Raw genomic sequence first — 20,762 nt, 5'->3', positions numbered from 1 at the left:
TGAATATTTGGTGTCGGGATCATTGAACTGGTATTTCTGCAAGTGCAAATCTCTCCTTTTCTTTATGAAACCCTGTAAAAAGCCTCCCTTTTGTCTGCTGCAAAATTAAACCAAATAGTGAAGAATCAATAGTTTTTCTTCCCTGGTTGGCTCTGATATTATGCAGTCCCAGACTTCCAGCCTGTGTCCACAGGATACAAGAAAAAATTTTCCAGCAACAAATCAACAACATCCTCTTTTTATTTGCCATTTTATTTCAGTTGTTTTATACATTTATTTTACAAAGCATTTTTTTTAATAAGTGTTTTATTGCCTTAAAATTGGATAAAGCTGTTAATATAAGAATGATAGAACTGCTACAGGTCTTTTAGCAAATAAATAAGAGCTTAGAAAATTATACTTCTGTTATGGAAACTGCAGCAAATAAAGGCTTTACCAGCCATACATTAATCTTTCACAATCACGTTTATTTTCCCCAGGTTTACTTCACCTCTAGATCTGCAGAATATTTCAGCTTCTAGAGCTAAAAGTCTGGAATCTTTCCTTATGACTCAAATTTAGTTGTTTATGCAAAGAAATAGCGAACAGGCAAGACATGCTGCTGTATTTACGTTTAGTTGCAGCATTCAAAAAATTTCCAGTTCCAAGAATGACACGAAGCACTCAGTTATACTGGGCTTATGCTTCTTGATAACTCCTATTGCTCCTTGGGTTTGCTGATTTCTCTTTGGCAAAAAATGTAAGATTTGATCTTTGGCCATAATTAAGTGTGAACTGTGTAAAGAACTGGGTTTCAGTTTTAAGTCTTGCACTTCTGAAATCTGTTTTCCTTTATTGTGAGAAACAATTAATGGGTTTTAAAAGTTCTTAGGTGAACCATGTTTGATATTTACTCATCTTGGTTTGATGATCTGAGGTGCACTTTGGTGGGCTGGGCTGTACAGTGAAGCAGGAGACCCCTGATAGATGAAGCCTTGCACTATGGAAGTCCTCTGTGGATAATTTTCCAGCACAGCTCCTGTTCATATTTATCACATCGCTATTAAAAATGACCTTTCCACCAGCAAATGCATATTTTCTAGTGCTTATAAAATATGGGACTTTGGGGTGTATCCTGCAGTGGTTTGAATCAAAACTGACAGAGAACTGGGGGCACGCTACCATCCTCTGCATCTGGTGTCTCACTTTCCACAAAAGACCCCAAAGTGTCAAGGAAGCTGATGATGTTGAAAGCTGCTTAAAGAAAACACTTTCGTTCTTTTTCTTGAAACTGGGTCACATATAAGAGTTCAGCAGCTGCTAGTTAATTTTTCTGTTAGTCTGCTGTCAGATTTAGCTTATTATGCAGTGGACCTTCACTGTCAGTGCTATTTCACCCTCCAATGTGGATCTCAGCCACTTTGTCCCAAGGTCAGACATTTCTATTAGCAGCTTTCCTTTACTGTATGTACAGTACACTGGCTCATCTGCTCTGATGGTATCAGATAAAACCCGACTGCAGTGTCTCCCTCAGAGGTGACCTGGTGAAAGGAGAAAGGCATCATTCAGCCATGAAAATGATGATTTCGTTAAACTTGTTAAAAAAAACGCAACTCCAAAAAAGCCCCCACCCCATAACTAAAAAAGTAATCTGGTGGGCTTTGATGCAGCTTTTGTGTTGCTCTGGGCTACTTGCTGTAGAAACTGTGTGCTCTTTGTTGTCTGTCTAGAGCTGGAGGGAAGTACAGACCCGTGGCACAGACAAAACTTTACATTCTCATTTTCATATAGAATATTCTGAGTTGGAAGGGACTCACAAGGATCATCAAGTCCAACTCTTAAGTGAGTGGCCTGTACAGGGATAAACCCCATGACCTTGGTGTTATCAGTGCCATGCTCTGAACAGCTGAGCCAATCTCAGTGGCTGCTGTCTGCCCCACTAGAAGTCAAATCTGGCGGCATGATGAGGGACCGAGCACGAAGAAGAATATTTCTCATGATTTTTGGCTTTCACATAAGAACTAATGTGATAATACATACACTCCTTGGTTGCTTTTAGAGAAGTGCTGCACCATCTCCTGTCCAGACTGAAAGTCTGGGCTGTGATGGTTATGGCCTCAAGTTGTGCCAGGGGAGGGGTAGGCTGGATATTAGGAATTATTTCTATCCTGGAAGAGTGTTTAAGCATTGGAGTGTTTAAGCCTTTCTGGGGAAGTGGTGAAGTCACCATCCCTGGAAGCATTAAAATTGAGTGAACATGTCACTTCGTGGTATGGTTTAGCGGCCTTGGTGGTATTTGGTCAACGGTTGGACTGGATGATCTTGGAGACCTTCTCCAATCTTTATGATTCCATGATTCTGTGACTTCATTCTATGATCTGTGACTTCAATCTATTATTCTGCCTTTTTCTGGTTGTGAACAGTGCAGTGGTAGCAGTCATTGATATTGTCTGCACTGGACCCCCACCAGTTGGACACCTAAACCCAGCCCTGGTAGAGCAGGGAAAGTTCTCACCTGATTTATGGAAAGGCTCTCTCAGATTCACTGCAATGTGTTATAACAATTTCTGTGTACTTCATGGTGCCAAATGAAGACAGGGATGTATTTTGCTGTAAATCTTAGAGGAGCTCAGAGAATAGCACAACGTTTGATTTTTTAGTTACTGCTGTGCTGGTAAAGGGCTTTTTTTTTTTTTTTAAACTGTAATTGCAGTAGAGTAACTGTAGAGAAATTACTCTTTATTTGTATGAATAACAAACACTCTGGTTAAGGTATTAGATCACCTATTGAGGTCTTTCCCAGCTTATATTTCTAAGCTTCTGTGACTCTTTTGGGATGACAAAAGCTAAGGACAAAGATTTGTCTACTAAGAGCTTGCAGTAATTGCAAAACAATTGCCGAATTTGACCTTATAGATGAATTTTACAGCTTTGGGACAATGGGCTGCTCAATTCAACAACTTTTTTTCTTTCCCTTGGTGCTGTTTTTCACTCTTGATGGAGTGCTCTCTTGGTGGAGCATACTTTCATCTTTCTTGAGCACCAATTGGGGAGCATTAACAGAAAAGGCATGATCATGTTCCCAGGGTGGTGTGGGTGAACTCTATGGTTGACTTATGTGTGAGTAGAATTTGGCTGCAGGGACAAGCTGCCACTTGCAGAGAGCAGCAAACACTCATTTCACTGCTCAGACTTGCAGAGTGTCACCTGGCTGCACACAGGGCAGATGTGGGTGTGGGTCCCACGGTGCTGAGAAGAGAGACCCCCAAATCACCAGAGTCGACCTGATAACATGGCAATGTTTTTTTCTTGCCTGTCCATGTCTTTCTTTCTCCCTCAAACAGTGCACCACTTACAGGCAGTTTTGTGAGCTGCAGCTCCTCACTGTGGAATCAGGGCTCCAGCCCTCTCTGTAAGCCAGCTGCAGAAAATGCCAAGGTGGTGCCTTTAGTTTATCAGCCCCATATCTGCCGCAAGCAGGTTTAGGTTTTTCTGTTTTCCCACTCTAGATGTGAGATGTTGTCAGAAACTTTCCTGACCTGCTTCCTGTGATGTGCCCTGTCCCAGAGTATATACTTGGGAGGTAATGTCTCGTGGATGAGCCTCTGAAGATCAATTTCATTTCAAAAAACTTTGTCACAGAGAATTTGTAGATGTTTCCATCTGTTTGGCATTCCCTCCTGTGTGTTGCTATGAAAGAATCCTTCTCTTCCAATTACAAAAGGAACATAGGTCTTGTTAATTGTTTTATATTGGGTTCCTCACTTGATTCCTGAAGAGCAGGACTGAAAATTGGCTAGAAATTCTCCAGGGAACTGAGACTCTCAGGCTGAACCTAAATTTTAGGGTAATGGTGAAAGTGTTCTGTTGGAAGTAAATATCTCCATTTGAGTAACCAGTGTCTTGCACATGCTGCCTTTGAAGGCTTCTAGAGGGAAATCCTGCCTGACATCCCTTGGCACCAGCTGCTTAGGCAGGTGCAACATCTCACTGGAGATCCTGCAGAAAGATTGGCTTGCTGAGCATCAGAGAGCAATCAATCTTGTAAACATGTATTTCAGGGTAAGAGAAATTACCCTCTGCTCCTTTGTTTTCATCAAGAGCAGCAGGATCTAAATCCTCCATCTACACAGCCAGACTTTTGGTACCCAAATGAGGGTACCTGAACCTGAACCTCAGCCTCATTTATTGAGGGAAACTTAAGCACGCTTTTACTCATAGGCAAGTTCAAAATCATTCTGTAGTAAGACCAGGTTTAATAATTTCCTTCTTTTTCTATCCAGGTTTTGTAAGGCTTATCCAAAGTGAAGAAACATCTTTGCAGCCATCCCAACTGCTCCTGTGCAAGTGAGAACTGCTTGAATTACTTGATGTTGTTCCTTCCTGGTCTGAGATTTTTTATCAGATCCCTGATTCACTGCAGAGAGTGGTCAGTCATTGACCAGTTTGCTTAACTCCACTGGAATTGCAGAAATCTCCTGCAGGCATTTTTTTTCCTGAACTGTTTCAACTTGTGTGAAAAATAACTGTCAGTAAATAAAAAGCTGAATAACAAGGGGATGGCCATGTGTCATAGATCTCTTTGAGTATGAGACATTTATTACCATTTCCTCTGTGCATGTTGATGCTTTCACTTACTTCAGGGTTGCTCAGGCAAACTACTGACACTGGGAGAATCACATCTGTTCACCTCTACTCAGTAAAGTTTGGGAAAGTAAAGTACCATCAGTCATGAAGCCATGGGCTAATAAAATAATTTACTGTGAAATGCTGCTAAGGAAAAACACAAATTAAATTAATTTTTCTCTCCCTATTCTCTCTCTCTTTCTCTCAGACACACAAAAATTCATTTGCTTATTGCCTGTAAGGAATATACATTTTGAGTCCTCTTGCAGTGTAGTTTGGGAGCTATGCCTTTCCTCTTTATGTTAAATGACAAACTTATGACATAGATTTGTTACACTTTTGCCTTTTTTTTCCAGTCCAAATGGAATGCTTGTTTTATGCTGAAAAAATCTTGGAGTTCCTTAATATCAGTAAAATCTGTACTGTACAAAGATATTTGGGAACAGCCTGTGATATAGCAGGCATTGTGATCTAAAAATGGAAGAACTGATCCAATTTTTTTGCAGGCTGTGATGCTTCATATTGGTCAAACAGTAGATTTGCTTCCCTATATCTTGCTTTTGACTTTCACTCCCTGCAAATCTTCAGGGGACCATTACTGCTGAAATAAAATTGAGTTGGAACTTCATTGACATTTTCCTTTAAAAATAGCATGTGTGATGGAAGAACAGGACTGCATTGTTTTTCAGTCTAAACTTTTATTTTTCATAGTCATCAGCTTTTGTACCTGGAGGAAGGGAAGGCAGGTGTGGTAACCAGATGGACAGATGGAACAAAATGTCACTGAACTGTGCAGGCGTGGAAATAGAAAGACCTAGGACAAATGACATTTTGGATGGAAGGTGACCCAGCTGGTCAATTGTAGGAAAATTATTATAAAAAATTGAAATAAACATCTAAAAAAAAGTTTCAATATGCAGGGAACGCTTCTGAATGCCTCTAACTGTTGTGCTGGAAAAAGGAGGAACACAGGCAGATCTTATACTGGAAGCTTAATACACAAGGAACATATTGGAAGGTTTCCTCAGAGGCGTAAAATACAACTTATTTATTCCCTTCAGCCATCCTGGCTTAACTAAGACATCACCTGTAGTAACTTCAGATCTTTGGGGAATACCCCTCATTTCAGAAGAGCTCTGTCTGGAACTATCAGGGATGTAGAATCATGGAATCACAAAGTGGTTTTGGTTGGAAGGGCCCTTAAAGGTCATCCAGTTCCAACCTCCCTGCCATGGACTAGATCAGGTTGTTCATATCCCCATTCTCCTTCCATCTCTAACCTCTTTGGAGCCAGTTCTTCCCCTTTTCCATCCTCGACCACAACAGCCCATATCTGAATTGTTTCCCAATTTCTTATTCCAACACACAGTCTGCTTATTTTTCAGATTGTATATTTGTTTGTTTGTTTGTTTTTTAACCAGTAAAAGATAAACTGCCTAACTCATGTAATGCACAAAAATTTATAATAAGAAAATTTCTATTATTACTTCTGTGTGCAAGATTTTATAGTTAAGGGCCTTTTCTCTTACTACTGCTGTGTAATGATTACAGAGAGAGCCTGAAAATGACAGCTGCAGAGAGATTTCCATCTTGGCTGGACAGCAGCATGGAACATGGCATTCTGGTTCTCAAACCGTTGTTTCTGAGAGGCCACAGAGACCGTACAATTGGTTGTTTTTCACTAGAATTCTAAAATCTGATTTTTTAATAGACACAATCCTTGAAAAAAAAAAATCACATAAACCATAAAATTAACCTCAAGTCTTTCAATGCCAAACACTGAAATTTGATTCCCCCTCCCCCATACTTAAAATGAAAAAATGCATAAACATCCAAGACTTGGTATTGGCCCAAAGAAGAATAAAAGAAAATGTATTGGTTTTGTTCTTTTTGCAAAGTGACCAGCTGCCCAGTCTGGTGCAACTAAACAGATACACAAAACAAGCATGCTAAATATTCTCAATTTACTATTCAGACACATGATGGAAGCAGTGGCTGAGGAAGAGCAGAAGACACCCATATAACCCCACTGTGGCTGGACTGCAATGAACTATGAAAATAAAGGAAGCTGTCCTAAAACTTGAAATTCAGACCAAAGGCAAGAGAAAATACAAACCAGTGGCTCAGCACATATATGCGGATTCCAACTTCATTCATTCTGATTCATCTGCATTTAAAAAGCAATTTATATTCGTACAACTGGTTGAAGAGGGGTTGAGTGGTTTTATTTTAGTAGCTTCACTTCTTGATGGAAATTTATCAGCCAAAGGAAAGACTTTTTTCTATATCTGTACAGAACATTTTCAACAAGAAGGTTTATAACTTAGTAGGGTTAAACTTTGATGTATATGTTATTTGTGTGCACCATCAAACAAACCACAATTTTTCTTCCTCTTAAGGAAAATGCAGGAAATGATCCTCTGCAGTAACTACTATTGATATTTTCATTTACTTCTTTCCATTTAATAACCCTCAATTCTTTCAACCCAGCTGTCATGTTCAAACATATTAGTGAAATAGGACCATCTATTATCTTGTAGTCATTTGCCTGTAAAACAAGTAATCTATGTTTTTGTGACAGTTTTAGGAGGCTGCAACAGAAGGTGCTGTAAAACTCCAAGCCACCCATTCATACCTGTTCTTTTTCCCTCAGCAGTGTTCAGTGTCAATATCAGACTTTATGGGTGTCTGCTCTAATTATAGGAGATAGGAGGCAGAAAGGCAGGAGCAGCTTTGGTGACAGGGAGAAAGTGGTGATTGCTTTTCACTTAGAAAGAAATTCAGTCAATTGCACTTCTAGGGCAAGATTAAAAATCCTATTTTTCCAGTCCTGACCCAGTCTTCCTGTAGGTCTGCAAGATGGTACTGCTGACAGTCATGACTGTTCACATTCATCTGCTATAGGCTTCAAATCAGCACTTTTTCGATAGTATCAAGAAAAATCACTTGTATGTATTTCAGTGGTATGCAGACATCTACACTGTGGAGCTTTCCAGCCAGGCATTTCCTGACACAGCCTGTTCCTCAGCTGGTTCACTTGAGCTTAGCACTGATAGTAGTCTTTCCCCTATGACAGGAAGTCAGTGATTAGGTGGAAGCCGAGATCAAAATTTACTTTATCTTTGGTTAAAATCACCTTCTACAACCCAAAACTCTCCTTCAGTCAGTTCCACTGCCTATAAAATAGCATGGACCCAGTTTTTGAAACAGTCAAAGTCAGTGGTATAGTTATTAACAGGAGCCATCCTCTGTGGGCTGAAATAGCTGAGCTCCTTTGGGATGAAGAGGTATCTAAATGTAGAAAAGACTTTCATGCTTTATTTTATACTGGTTCAGGTAAGGAGTCCATTTGAGATCATTGTCTGTTTGAACAAGGATTTCCAACATAAAAAAATTAGTTTAAGTAAAGCCACCTGGGGCGAAGAAATGAAAACAGTGTAGAGTTCCAGTAAACTTCTTAGGTCCCTTGCTATGTGCAAGTATCTTTTCAAAATTCTCCTGCCCTTGAAGCACTGATCTAACAGACTCCAATATATTAATTAACACTGATACGGATGTCATGCTCCCCAAAGAGTATCCTAGCAGGACTGGAGAGCAGAAAACAGGAAGAAGAGACTGAAGGACATCTCCAGGTCGAGAGGAAATGCTCTCAGGTTGCACCAGAGGAAGTTTAGATTGGATATCAGGAACAATTCCTTCACTGTGGTCTAGCACTGGACAGGTTTCCCAGGGAAGTGGTGGGGTCACCAACCCTGGGAATATTTAGAAGATGTGTAGATGTGGCTCTGAAGGACGTTGTTTAATGGTGGACTTGGCTGTGCTGGGTTAACAGTTGGACATGATGATCTTAAAAGTCTTTTCCAACCCAAATAATTCTATGGTTCTATGACACAGAGAACAACTGAGGAGCTTTGTGGGGGATCTTGTGATGCATGTGGTTCCCTGAACAAGGGCTCTCCAGCTCCCAGTGAGGAAGGCAGTGGAAAGGGCAGTGGGTGCTGGTACAAAACAGAGAGAGCAAGCAAGAAATCTACCTTGGCCCTGCAGCTCCTGGAGGTGTCTGTAAGTTTTGCAAATCCTTTGGTTTAGGAATCCAGAGTGCTCTGACATTGCATTAATCATACCCAAGAGAGATATTATCCCTAAGAGAAACCAGGAACAGGCAAGCTGTCAGAGCCTGGCTGGAATGTCCCTGTGGGAAAGGGAGAAGGTGACCTTCTTTAGCTTGCCAAGTGTCACAGCAATAGGATTTCCCTGCCCCGGGGTGAGAAAATACAGCAAAACTAATCACCTTAAGAGGGTTCAGAGCGACTTAAAAAGAGATCTGTGCATATTAATATGTAGGGAAATTCCCTGCTTTCATAAGATCATTAGTAAGTGGTTACCTCTCTCTCCATTCCTCGTAAAGTTTTCTGCTCCAAATAAATCCTTCCACCTCTCTTCAATCTTGCATGCTTATCAGTAGGGAGGGAGGAGATGGTTTCTGGGCTGGAGGTTGTTAGATTTATGTTCTTGTCTTTGATCCTCTGAGCCTGTCACTCCCTGCCAGACAGTGCTATTAGTACTGAATTCCTTCAAAGGCAGCAGCAGCCTCTGCCTGACAGAGAGGAAACATTAAGGTCAGGCACTGAGAAACCCAGGTGCTGGGGAAAGTATGCCAGCTTCTCCATGACAGTGGAGGAATCCTGTTGGGGTCCCTCCCCTGCCGTGTAGCCCTGGGAGAGGGGCCCTGAGGGCACAGACACGGGGTTTCCCTGCCCCTGCTCAGCCTCGTTCCCATTGGTTGGTTTGTGTTCCCTGCGCGGGCAGAAGGACCCTTGGTCCCGTGACTGGAACAGTTCCTCAGCAGAGCTCCGGCCATGCGGCTGGAGAAATAAACATCTCTGAAACAGCTATCAAGAATCTGTCTGTCCATATATATTTCCTTTCCACGGGACTCCTGGTTTGATATATGCGTGTTGCAGGATCCCCACTGCAACAAATGGTGGAGAATTGAGAGCAGAACGATCCCCGATCCCTAAGCGACTGATTTGTGTGAGTAAACCCTGGAAACTTTGGATTCCTCTTCTTGGTTTTGCTTTACTATTCCATATCTAAACTATGGAGGAACAGTGGGAAGACTCTTGGCTCTCCGAGCCGCATATGGACATTTATCTTAAACTTAAAACGATTCTTGAACAACGATTTGTAAATTTTAGCTTGATTCAAGCTCAGAAAGAACTGAAACACTTCCTGGCATGGTTGTTTAAGAACTTTTTCTATGTTTCTTGGGATTTAATTCTTACCAAGGGCTTTTGGAAAACCGTTTGGACACAGTTAATACTGGAGTCAAAATATATGCCGATGGAAGAATATTTTCGTGAATATTATTTAGTTACTGAGACTGTTGAGCAGTGTCAGCTGTGTCCTGGCGAAGGGAAGCCTGGCGCAGGGACCGTGTGGCCCAGGCCACGTGCACCGAGCGCTCTGCGAGCAGCAGCGAGGCAGTTCCCGCGCGCGGGCGGAGCCACGCGAGCCGCAGTGTCGGTGGCGGAGCGAGGCGCGGCGGGACCCGGCGGTGCCCGCCCGGTCCTGTGCAGTGCGTGGTGGAGCGAGCCCCGTGAACGCCCGACTGAGAGGGGCGGCGCGCGGGCAGCGGCGGGCGGCAATGGCGGTGGAACGGAGCCGCGCCCAGCCGAGACGCGCGCTGGAGCAGGGCGCGGGGGGGTCGTCGCTCGGGGGCCTGGCCGAGACGTGGGTGCAGCGCCCGGCATTGGCAGCGAAGCTGCGACCAGAGGAGGCGACGCGCGGAGAACTGAGCGGCGCGGCCCGGCCCGGCCCGCGCAGCCCCGAACGCGACCCCGGGAAGAGCGCGCAGGCACCAGCAGCCCCGACAATTCCAACACGGGAGCGACCGAAGGAGAGAGCAAAGACGCAGCGAGACAGAAAACAGCAGCCACTCGGAAAAAGGAAAAGATCATAGAAACTAAGACCTTAGGGATAGTAAAATGGTATAATGTTAAGCAAAATTATGGTTTTATAACAAGGTGTGACAACCAGCAAGACATATTCGCGCATAGAACTGCTATTAAAAAGAATAACCCTGAAAAATGGATCCCAAGCTTGGGAGATGGAGAGGTGGTGGAATTTAATATTGTACTAGGGAGAAAAGGGTTACAAGCATCGCAGGTCACTGGGCCTGATGGTGTTTCTGTAAAAGGCAGTATATATGCAAAAAATCGTGGTCATGTTAGACAGTATCTCTATTGTAAGTCCCCCCTACAGTCTCCCTTTCCTAATCCCACCTTTCCCTTTTACCCTATGTCCTATTACCCCCAGTGTATTCCCAATCCGTTTTTTCATCCATGGTTTCCCTCACAAAACCATGCTTTTGCCAGTTGTTTCCCCAAAAATCCCTTTCCAATGCCGAGTGGGGGATGAAAAGGGGGAGGGAAGAAGTTAAACCCTCTCCTGCCTCAGTTTCCCCACAAAGCATGCTCAGAGAGTCCTGTCTCCCTTCTGTCAGCCCTAAGATGTTCCAGAGAATCTGTTTGGACATTTAAAGACTCAGGAGGGTGGCTTGTTTTGTTTTGAAACTGTTCTTGTTATGTTTATCCAGTTGTTTTCATTCTCCTTTTATTAAAATAAAACGGGTGAGGTGTTGGGGTCCCTCCCCCGCTGTGTAGCCCTGGGAGAGGGGCCCTGAGGGGAGGCACGGGGCTTCCCTGTCCCTGCTCAGCCTCGTTCCCATTGGTTGGTTTGTGTTCCCTGCGCGGGCAGAAGGACCCTTGGTCCCGTGACTGGAACAGTTCCTCGGCAGAGCTCCGGCCATGCGGCTGGAGAAATAAACATCTCTGAAACAGCTATCAAGAATCTGTCTGTCCATATATATTTCCTTTCCACGGGACTCCTGGTTTGATATATGCGTGTTGCAGTATCCCCACTGCAACAGAATCCTATACATCCTTGCAGAGGGAAGAGGGGAGACATTTGAGTTACAACATGGGAAAAATGCTGCATTCGCTTCTGAATTGATTGGGAAAACATTTACACTTTCATCACTACCAGCAAACCATCCAGTGATGGGAGCTGTTGTGGAGCCTTGGGGCCAGCTGGCACAGCCAGGCTGTGCCAGGCCTTTCCCTTCCCTCCAGAGCTTCATGGGGAAGGTCCCTGGTCTGAACTGATTCCCAAACCATGCTGGGGAACCATCCATTTGGAAAGCCACTGGCTGGTCTGGGCCAAAACCAGGGATCAGCTTTTTTATCTTTTTACCATCATGGATGCTAAATCCCTGCACCTGTGCCCCAGTGTTGTTAATTTACTAGTACAAACAATGGCAAATTAAAAAGAAGTTTATGCTTCACAGGGGATCTCATTTCAGAACATTGCAGGGGTGCAGGACCAGAAATATCTTTGTTTCTCTCAGGTTAGAGAGAGCCAGTATTTAATATTGAGGGCTCAGCATCCCAATAAAGATCTCTTCATTTAGCAGCAGTACTGAAAAGAGAATAAATAGCAAACCTCACAAACGCTCCATGGTTCACTGAACTAACTAAGCCCCTCAGCCCAAGTTCCTGATTTATTTTTGGGCCACCTGCCCACCATTTCAAGCTGGAAACACAGGATTTGAAATACTAGAAAATCATGCTAGTCATGGCATCCCTTTACGCTCTAAGGCAGAGACTAAAGTCTCTTCTTACCATGGTTGTATATATTTGAAATATTTAGTGTTGTCAACGGGATGGAGAAAATGCTGCTTGTGCTTTCATTGGCATTTCAATGGTTTTTTATGATTGATGTCAAGGGGATATTTAGGTGCTTAGATTTCTATGACATCTATTCCCTGTTTTGTCACAAAAAAAAATCCAACTAACCAAAACATTTGAAATTGAGCATACTGCTTAATAACAGATTACCTTCTGTGACGAGCAGACAAGGGAAGAGAATGGATGTTGTTTGCCTTCAATTTGGCAAGGCCGTCAGCATAATCTCCCATGGTAAACTTATGGTCAAATGCAGAAGAAAAAGAGGGCAGAATTGGATGATAAATTGTGAAAAATTTTCTGGAACACTGGGCTTGGAGAATGATGTTCAGGGGTACAAACGGCAGCTGCTTTTGGTGGCAAACCTGAAGGTAAATTGCTGGGGTAAAAACTGATTATGGTCTTTGTTAATAACCTGGATGATGGGGCAGTGCACTGTCAGCAAGTTCATGGACAGCATCACATCTTATCAATCACCTGGTGTTGATATATGGAGAGTATGTTGCTGTGTCAAGGGACATGGGTTGGGTAAAGGTGTTGACAGGAAGTTTCACAGAGTGACATGAAGAGGAAATATCACCTTTGTAAATTGACAATTGATGGACTGAGACTAGTCCATGTCCCAATAAATTGTGAAACCAAAGACATGTTAAAAACATCGGAGTTGGGGTTAAAATTAGGACTATACACAGATGAGAGAGCAAATTTCAGGTTTCCCAGCATGGAAAATTAACTGAGCACAGATTCATATTGATGAGATTCATCTCACCTTTTTCAGGAATGGGATTCCATCCTTCTGGTTTTGTATGCCTGCAGTGTGTATGTCTACATCTGAAAATGTCATCTCAGACATTGTTTAGGCAAGATGGAAAGAAATGGGTAATCTTACCTATTTTAGCTGTCTTTGGCAGAGTGAAACAGAAGGATGCAGGATGGTTACACTATCCATGAGTTCAAAGTGAGCCTCCAGTTTAAAGCCTGGATAATTAGAACAAATACCGATATTTACTTCGTAGATGACAACATATGGGCAAAGGAACTAAACCAGCTGTTAGTCCAGGTTTGCTCTGTGGTCAAAAGGAGCAGGCACGATCAGTAGGAGAGCCATTCAACATACTCAAGATGCGAGGATCTCATGCCCTCAGGAGTCTGCTGCTCTGAATTACTGGTGAAATCACCTCATTCTTCCCGTTGATGAGAGAAGGAAACAGTCCTTAAGTCCTGGCGTTGTGAACGCTCCATTTCCCCCTCCCTTTACTCATGGGATAGGCTAGCAGGCAGTCTATCTACAAGCTAAAGGATCTCAGCCTATTTATCACACATAAGCCTAAAATGCCCAGTCTTAGGCAGGTGACTTAGGATGCAAATTTTTGCTGTTCAGGACATTACAGTCTCTTATTTCTTCGTGTCCTTGTGTAGTTAATGGTGTGTGTCCACTTGCCAAGGGAAGAAAGATGGTTGTGGCTTTTCTCTGTATGGTGTATCTTTTCATGGTAGGCATTCCTTCCCTCACCTCCTGGCTCCACCTCTGGAGGGGCACACCTCTGCTATCCCCTGCTCTAGTGGAGGGAGGATGAATGATTACCATGTTTCCATCAGGTGTCTTAGTGTCTTCATGGTGCTCTTGAATCTGCTTTGTTCCTGAGACGTCCTATTTTCCATTGAATCAGTAACTGCTGATGCAACATCTGCTAAAACATGTGCTTGAGGGAAGGTGACTTTCACAGTTCTTTTCTTAAGTTCTGGTGGCAAGCATCCAAAAAGCTGTAGATGCACGTGAGTGACTATAGTTACAGCTGGAGTAGGGACTGACCTCATCCTTGGGGCCTAAAACCCTTTGCTCTGTCACTTAAGGAAATAGACCAGTATGGGAGCACTGCAAAATTAAATCTTTGTTAAACACTGGATCCAGAGATATTTTAGACTTGAGCAGATACTTGCAAATGTTTGGATTGAGCTGTATGATAATTATCCCCTCTATGGCAAATATCATTGCTTGGTGGCATTTCAGTCCGAAGATACAGACTACCGCACTACAACAACAAATATCCAAAAGCACTTCCATACTTCTAGGGGAAAAAAGTCCGTAGACAACTATACAAAATAATTTGAAGTCTGCTTTAGGAGGACACTGACTGACAAAACACTGAAAAAGGGTAAATTTTCTTCACTTTGTGTATTTTAGATGAGGTAGAGCTTTTAGCAATACTGGCTGCTGCAAAAGACAACATGAAAAAGCATAAAAATCAATACCCAGAAAAACGTGTCCTGATTTTAAACCGTTTCTTTTACAGTATAGTTCAATTAAATAAATTATCAAAACACATGCAGGTCTTCCTAGAGGAGTGGTTAGATGGGAATTCACTCTCTAACCAGGTTGTCACCTGTTTCTGCTGTAAAGATTAAATGGTTTTCAACCTGTGTCTCATGTTCACATCCTTCAAGAGGATACAGCTTTTGAGTATGTCAGAAAGGAAACCCATTACCTACAAATGAACACAGCAAATGTTTGTGCTCGGCCTCCACTAGGGTGATGCATATGTGTACCCCAAGGTTACTCATCAATTACCAGGCAAAAGAAACAAGGCTCATGGGATTTGTTTTTTGCCATATCCGTTTGCAAAACTGCTGTGCTTAAGGGGGGTGTGAAGAGGAAGCTGGCAATGTTCTGTTTGCAGTAGTTGGATTGAGTATTGGATTTAATTTGATCCAAGATGTTACAAAGCATAATGGCTGCAATACAATGGCTTGCCATATTAGGTCTGTGTTTTCTTCAGGTCCACCCGGTGTTTAACTGTAAATTGGTTTTGAGGCACTTTAGTAAATGGAAAAATGAGCTACAAGTTTTAAACTGGAATTGTTGCAATACGGTTTTGTTAGATCCCAAGGGGTAAGGATGATGCTATTATACTGCAGTGCTATTACACTCTATTTTACATCCCCTGTGAGGCCTAACAAATGATTAGTGGAGCTGAGGGTCTCAGCCACCATTAAATATGATGGCATGTTTTACTGGTGGAATGAAAAAGTAATGCTCCTGTTTTTTGCAATGAGTCAATTAATGTACTTTAAACCCAAATCATGTTCAAGGAAATATACTGATAATGACATGCCATTAGCTGATAATTGCTGAACAGTACATTTAGGTTCAATGTCATTTAATTCAATGGATCAACCTCAATAATGGGTGGGGTAACACCAGGGGTGTTAAGTGGGTGCTCCAAATGTACCTGCTGGGCTGAAATGCCCTGTGAGGTCACACACAGCACCAGGGGGGCTCTGGTCACCACCCTGGCTGCGCTTTGCTGGGCAGGGGCTGTCTCCATGGTCTTCTAGGGGAGGATACTTGTCACTTGTCCCAGCCTGGGCAGGGTGGTGATGACACTGGGCAACTTCTGGTAGTACCAACCCAGGTTTTCACTGCAAGGTGTCTCTCCCCCATTACACATTTCCAGGCTTCTTCTACACTTTTATTCAAGATGACCCTGGCTGTGTTGTCAGTCTCTTTGCTCTTTTAGGTTCTATATGTGAAGATAAGACACTGGGAAAAGAGTTATCTCTTGAAGACTGCAGTAGGCACAGGAGTGGGTCCTTTCTTGGAGGGGCTTAAGTGGAGGGCATGACAGGATTGAATGCTTCGTGGTGGCAGTCGCTGTGTGAGTTTTCCAGCTTTGCAGGGTGAGGGGAGGAGGAATGCATACAGCACATCCATACATCAAGACCTGTTTTCCACTCCAGACCTTCTGTTTGCTTATTTATCTGAAAAAAACCAGAATAGTTCGGCATATCTGGAGACATCTGGAGGCCTCCCAACAACTGCATGCTATACAAATACTTCAAACTATGAAATTCCTTGTTCTAAAATGACCTCTTTTTCCAAATGCAGCCTTTATCTTGCCTCACATAGCAGCAAAGTGCATCTGTGCCCAAATATCTCTTTCTCTGTCAGCCAAACTGCCACCTCTGCTGCAGTTGTGTGGAGGATATCACCAGTTCTGCTGGCATGGAAACTAGAAATACTTCAGATTTATAACAAGTTATCAAAAGTGTTTATAATAAATAGGGGTAATCACATCCAAACAGAGCAATTCATTCCTGTACTAACTCTGCTGAATTACACCTGGGATAAATTTTAACTATTATTTACTGTGTAAGTGTTAGCAACCCAGCACAGTAACTGAGATTGTGTCTGGGGATCTGGATGAGAAAGATCTATGTCTTTTTTTGTCCCCTGACTGTTTCTCATATTGTTCACAGATGGATGCCTCTGCTAGAAATTAACAGTGAAGCTGATGACATTGCTTTTATTGAGCTGAACAAGTCAAACAACTTGTTTTCTCTTCTCAGAAGGTTTATTTTGGCCTATCTTGAGACTGAGAATTAAACCCTGCAGCTGTCCCTAGTATTGATAATAAAAATCACAAAAGAGACCATTTCAAAGTCATGAAACAGTATTACAAATTATGATTTTCTTTACAGAAGAAAAGGTCTCCTAAGGATTTTTAAACTTTTGAATGTTTTCTGTCCAAGGAATACACAATATTTGTTTCTTATAAAATAGCTTCTGCCAGACATGTGGGAAACACATGAAATACAGAAGTGGTTTGATATCTCCATGCTGTCACCATTCTTGGAGCCGGAGGTTTATAATAAATGTCAAATACAGCAAGAGTTTTAAGATTGTCAGGGTAGATGACACAGCTTGAGTAGCAAGAGACTCAAAGGCAGCACTGACACCTTTTGTGTTAATAATTCCAAAGAAACAATGCTCTGTAGGGAATGCTGTGTTTTCTGAGGTGAGTACTTCTCATTTTGTGAAGTTATAAATAGCAGTTTCTCAGGTAATTGCATTCCCTGGTAATTGGGGTCAGAGAACCACAGAATGTTTTGGTTGGAAGGGATCTTAAAGACCACCTCATTCCAACACCCTTGCCAGGCCCAGGGACAACTTCCACTATCCCAGGTTGCTCCAAGCCTCACCCAGCCTGGCTTTGAACACTTCCAGGGATGGCACAGGGATTGATCCCTACTACCAACAAAACACACCCTGCTGTAAGCCCTCTTTGCAGGTTATTTCTGTTTTTCTCTTCAGTCACCACTCAACAGGAGTCAGAGGTACTGTCTGCTCGGAGTTTGTCCCTTTCTGTTTGTTTTATTTTTTGCTGTGGAAGAGTTTAGTCATATTTATCTATCTTTTTACTTATAGGCTAATCACAGGGAAGAATAGTTTCATTTATCAAAGTCATCCACTTATTTCACTTCTTCTCAGAAGAGCTGCTGTGCTGTTGTCTTTGAACTAGAGCTCAAAAAAAACCCCAAAACCCACCAAAAAACTAATCCAAGAAGGGGAGCTCAAAATAGTCCTATGACAGTCTGAACATACGACTCACCCAATTTTTAAGTGTTTTCCTTTCAGACAGGTTTTCAGTGGGGTTATTTAAGTAGAGGCTTTTTTTTTAACTTTTGGGTTTCTGCTCTTATAACTAAGAATGCTTGGAAAAAAATTAGAGGAATGCTGGGAAAGGGTCTGTTTGTGTCTGTCTGTGTAGAGAGCAAAAGAAGACAAAGAGATGTGAAGCTTTTTGAAAAGAGGAGGAGTAAAAGGAGAACATGCTCACTTGTATCTACCCAAGCTTCTGAGGAGCCATGCATGACATCCCATTTACTGGAAAGCCAGCCACAGGATATTGAGGATATTCAAGCAGCAAGTTTAATATTTTCTAAAATCCTTCCAATTCAACTGTTTCTTTGCACATGGCACTGAATGATAGAATTTCTTGCGACGGTTTTGGAGTCACACCCCATCCTAACAGAGATGCTGAGAAGTAACAGATGACTTGCCAGGAGGAGGGGACATTTTAGGATACCAGGGAAGTGGTAAACACATAAATAACCTTTCCCACCTCTTGTGATGTGTCTGTGTGCCCTGCCTCAGGCAGAGAGAGAGAGGCAGAGAACAGTAAATCATTCTGCCCTCGCTCCTCCCAGAGGAGAAGCACCTGAGTGTCTCTGGGGATGGGCTCGATGGAAACATTTTCTTCACTTCCACAGCATGAGTGATCCTGCCAGGAGCGTGGGAAATGGAAAATAATTTCCATACATTACTGAAATAATTTCCAACATTACTGAAATCCACCAGCATCACTTCTGAGTGCAGCCTGTCCCCTCACCTGATGTCAGGTGCCTGCAGCACATCCCATCTATTTTAAAATGCCGCCACTGAGGCAGTTCATCCCAGCCTTCCTTGCTAGGCATGGCTTGTAACACAGCACAGAAGTCACTCCTTGTGGCACAGGTGACAATCCTGTGTCACAAGGTGTGTCACTGCTGACACTTGCTTCTGATGTGTGTAACCAATATCTGAAATGTCTGCTGTGTGCTTTGAAATCTTACACCTATGAATCAATGAGTGCCACCTCAACTGCAGAAATGATGACTATGAAACACTGCAGGGAGAGACTTCAGTGGTCTGGCTAGATTAATATCAGCTCAGAGTGCTTTGGGAAGGAGAAAAAAATAATAGAACAAAACCCACTGTGGCATCGGGAGATTGCACGGAACTGCTGCTGAAGGTCAGTAATGTCCAGGGACATGGTGAAATGACTATTTGGTAATAAAGGTATAGGAATACTTGGGGTCATTTTCATTGCTCCATATAAGTCAGTGCTGCATCTCAACCTTGAATCCTACTTTTTTATTCTGTATCATAAAAAGAGGTATAATAGACAGAGAAATTGTTCAGGGAAAGGTGATCAAAAAGGGCTAAAGAAAGTGAAGGTTTTCTTTTGGGGTCAGGCCACTATGGTACCTTTAGTCTGGCCACAGAGAAAACACTAATTAAAAAAAAATAAAAGGTTATGTACAGAGAGAAACTGGATTGAATGATCTTGCTAATGTTATCCAGATGGTCAAACCTGGGACCTTATTAATGTACTAAAGTTTTAATGTGGCTAATGGCAAATTGCCATTTATAATTGCATTATTCCTTCCAAAAAATTGCTCAACAGACTTAAACCCAAATCATCCTACCACAGGTGACGCTGTCCTCAGGTGTAATGATCACTGTGCAGTGAATTCCTGATTTATTCACTTCTACAGCTTCTCTGCAGCTTGTGCAGACTAAGGACCAAGGTGCAAGACTTTGTTATTTTTTTTGCCAGGGCTCTTTGTTTAACTGTAACCATTTTCATTTCAGAGAGATGGACAGCACTGTCTTTCCAAAATTGGACTGATAACATTTTGGTTTCTCTTTGAGACCTCTAACTCTGGCTTGTAGAATTTGCCACTGCTCCTTTGATATCTGGGGTAAGGCTCTGATTTGTATTACAGTACATTTGTATACATGAAATCCTGATATTTTTCTGTTCAACAACTCTTTTCAATTTTTTCTGCCTGAAGACTTGTTTTACTTTTTTGTTACTAGATCATCTAGGAAGGGAGGAGCCATTTTGAAGACCTTCCTTCCCTAGAAAATTTACATGGAAGCCATTGAGCTATAAACTTGAAGTTCAAAAAGTGCAGTCTCACCTGACTGCTATCTCAGGCTTCCCTTTTTTCTGCCTTTATTAATGTTGCAGCTTAAGCATCACAGACTTGTATATTTTTCATGCTTGACTTTAGTCATTAACCTGTACCTAGCTCCATGTCCCTCTAATTGGGTTTTAAACAGGTTGGTCCCAAATCTTTTCTAGGTCCCTCTAAAACATGGTTACACATACACTGCTGACAAATTAAGCCAGATCTTCTGCAGGCTTCTATTCAAATGAGAAAATTAGGATTTTGTGTACTGTATCATCTGTACCACAAACAACATTCTTCCCCCAGCCATCCCCTAGTATGACTCTAGAGACATAAAAAATTACAGGCAGAGAGAAACAGTGGGAAAGAGGATGAAGGAAATTAAAGAACAGAGGCAGGGGAAAAAACGAGGTCTTCTGAGCACAGATAGTGAGATGGAGAGGTGATGCATTGATAAGACACATGCAATATGCTGGACGGAAAAGAAGGTACAAAAAAAGGAACATCTTATTACAAAATCTGCCTATTCTGTAACAGATGAAAGAGTGAGTATTGCATTGTACTCACTATCAATAACACTGCTCAAATTGGTTGCTTTGTGATGCTTATGATAAAAAGATGATAGAAATCTCTAGTGTTTCCGCAACTAAATAAATGTGAATAGCAGAGCTACAGCTCAAATTCATCTTCTTACAAATATACTCTAACTCCAGATCCTCAGGAGTGTTAAATAAGGAGCTGTGCTGATTTAGTAACCTGGATGGCCCACCCCAGTGTGCGAGTTCAGAAGGAAACCTCCCTTCCCTGACTATATTTTAAAAATCTAGAGGAAAAGACTTGGATGTTATTTGTAGCAGAATCCATCATAGCCAGTTACCAGCAGCGTGGTTCTCT

Source organism: Corvus moneduloides, chromosome 3, assembly GCF_009650955.1.
Source record: "Corvus moneduloides isolate bCorMon1 chromosome 3, bCorMon1.pri, whole genome shotgun sequence".
Taxonomy (NCBI): Eukaryota; Metazoa; Chordata; class Aves; order Passeriformes; family Corvidae; genus Corvus; species Corvus moneduloides.
Note: the sequence above shows the minus strand (reverse complement) of the source record.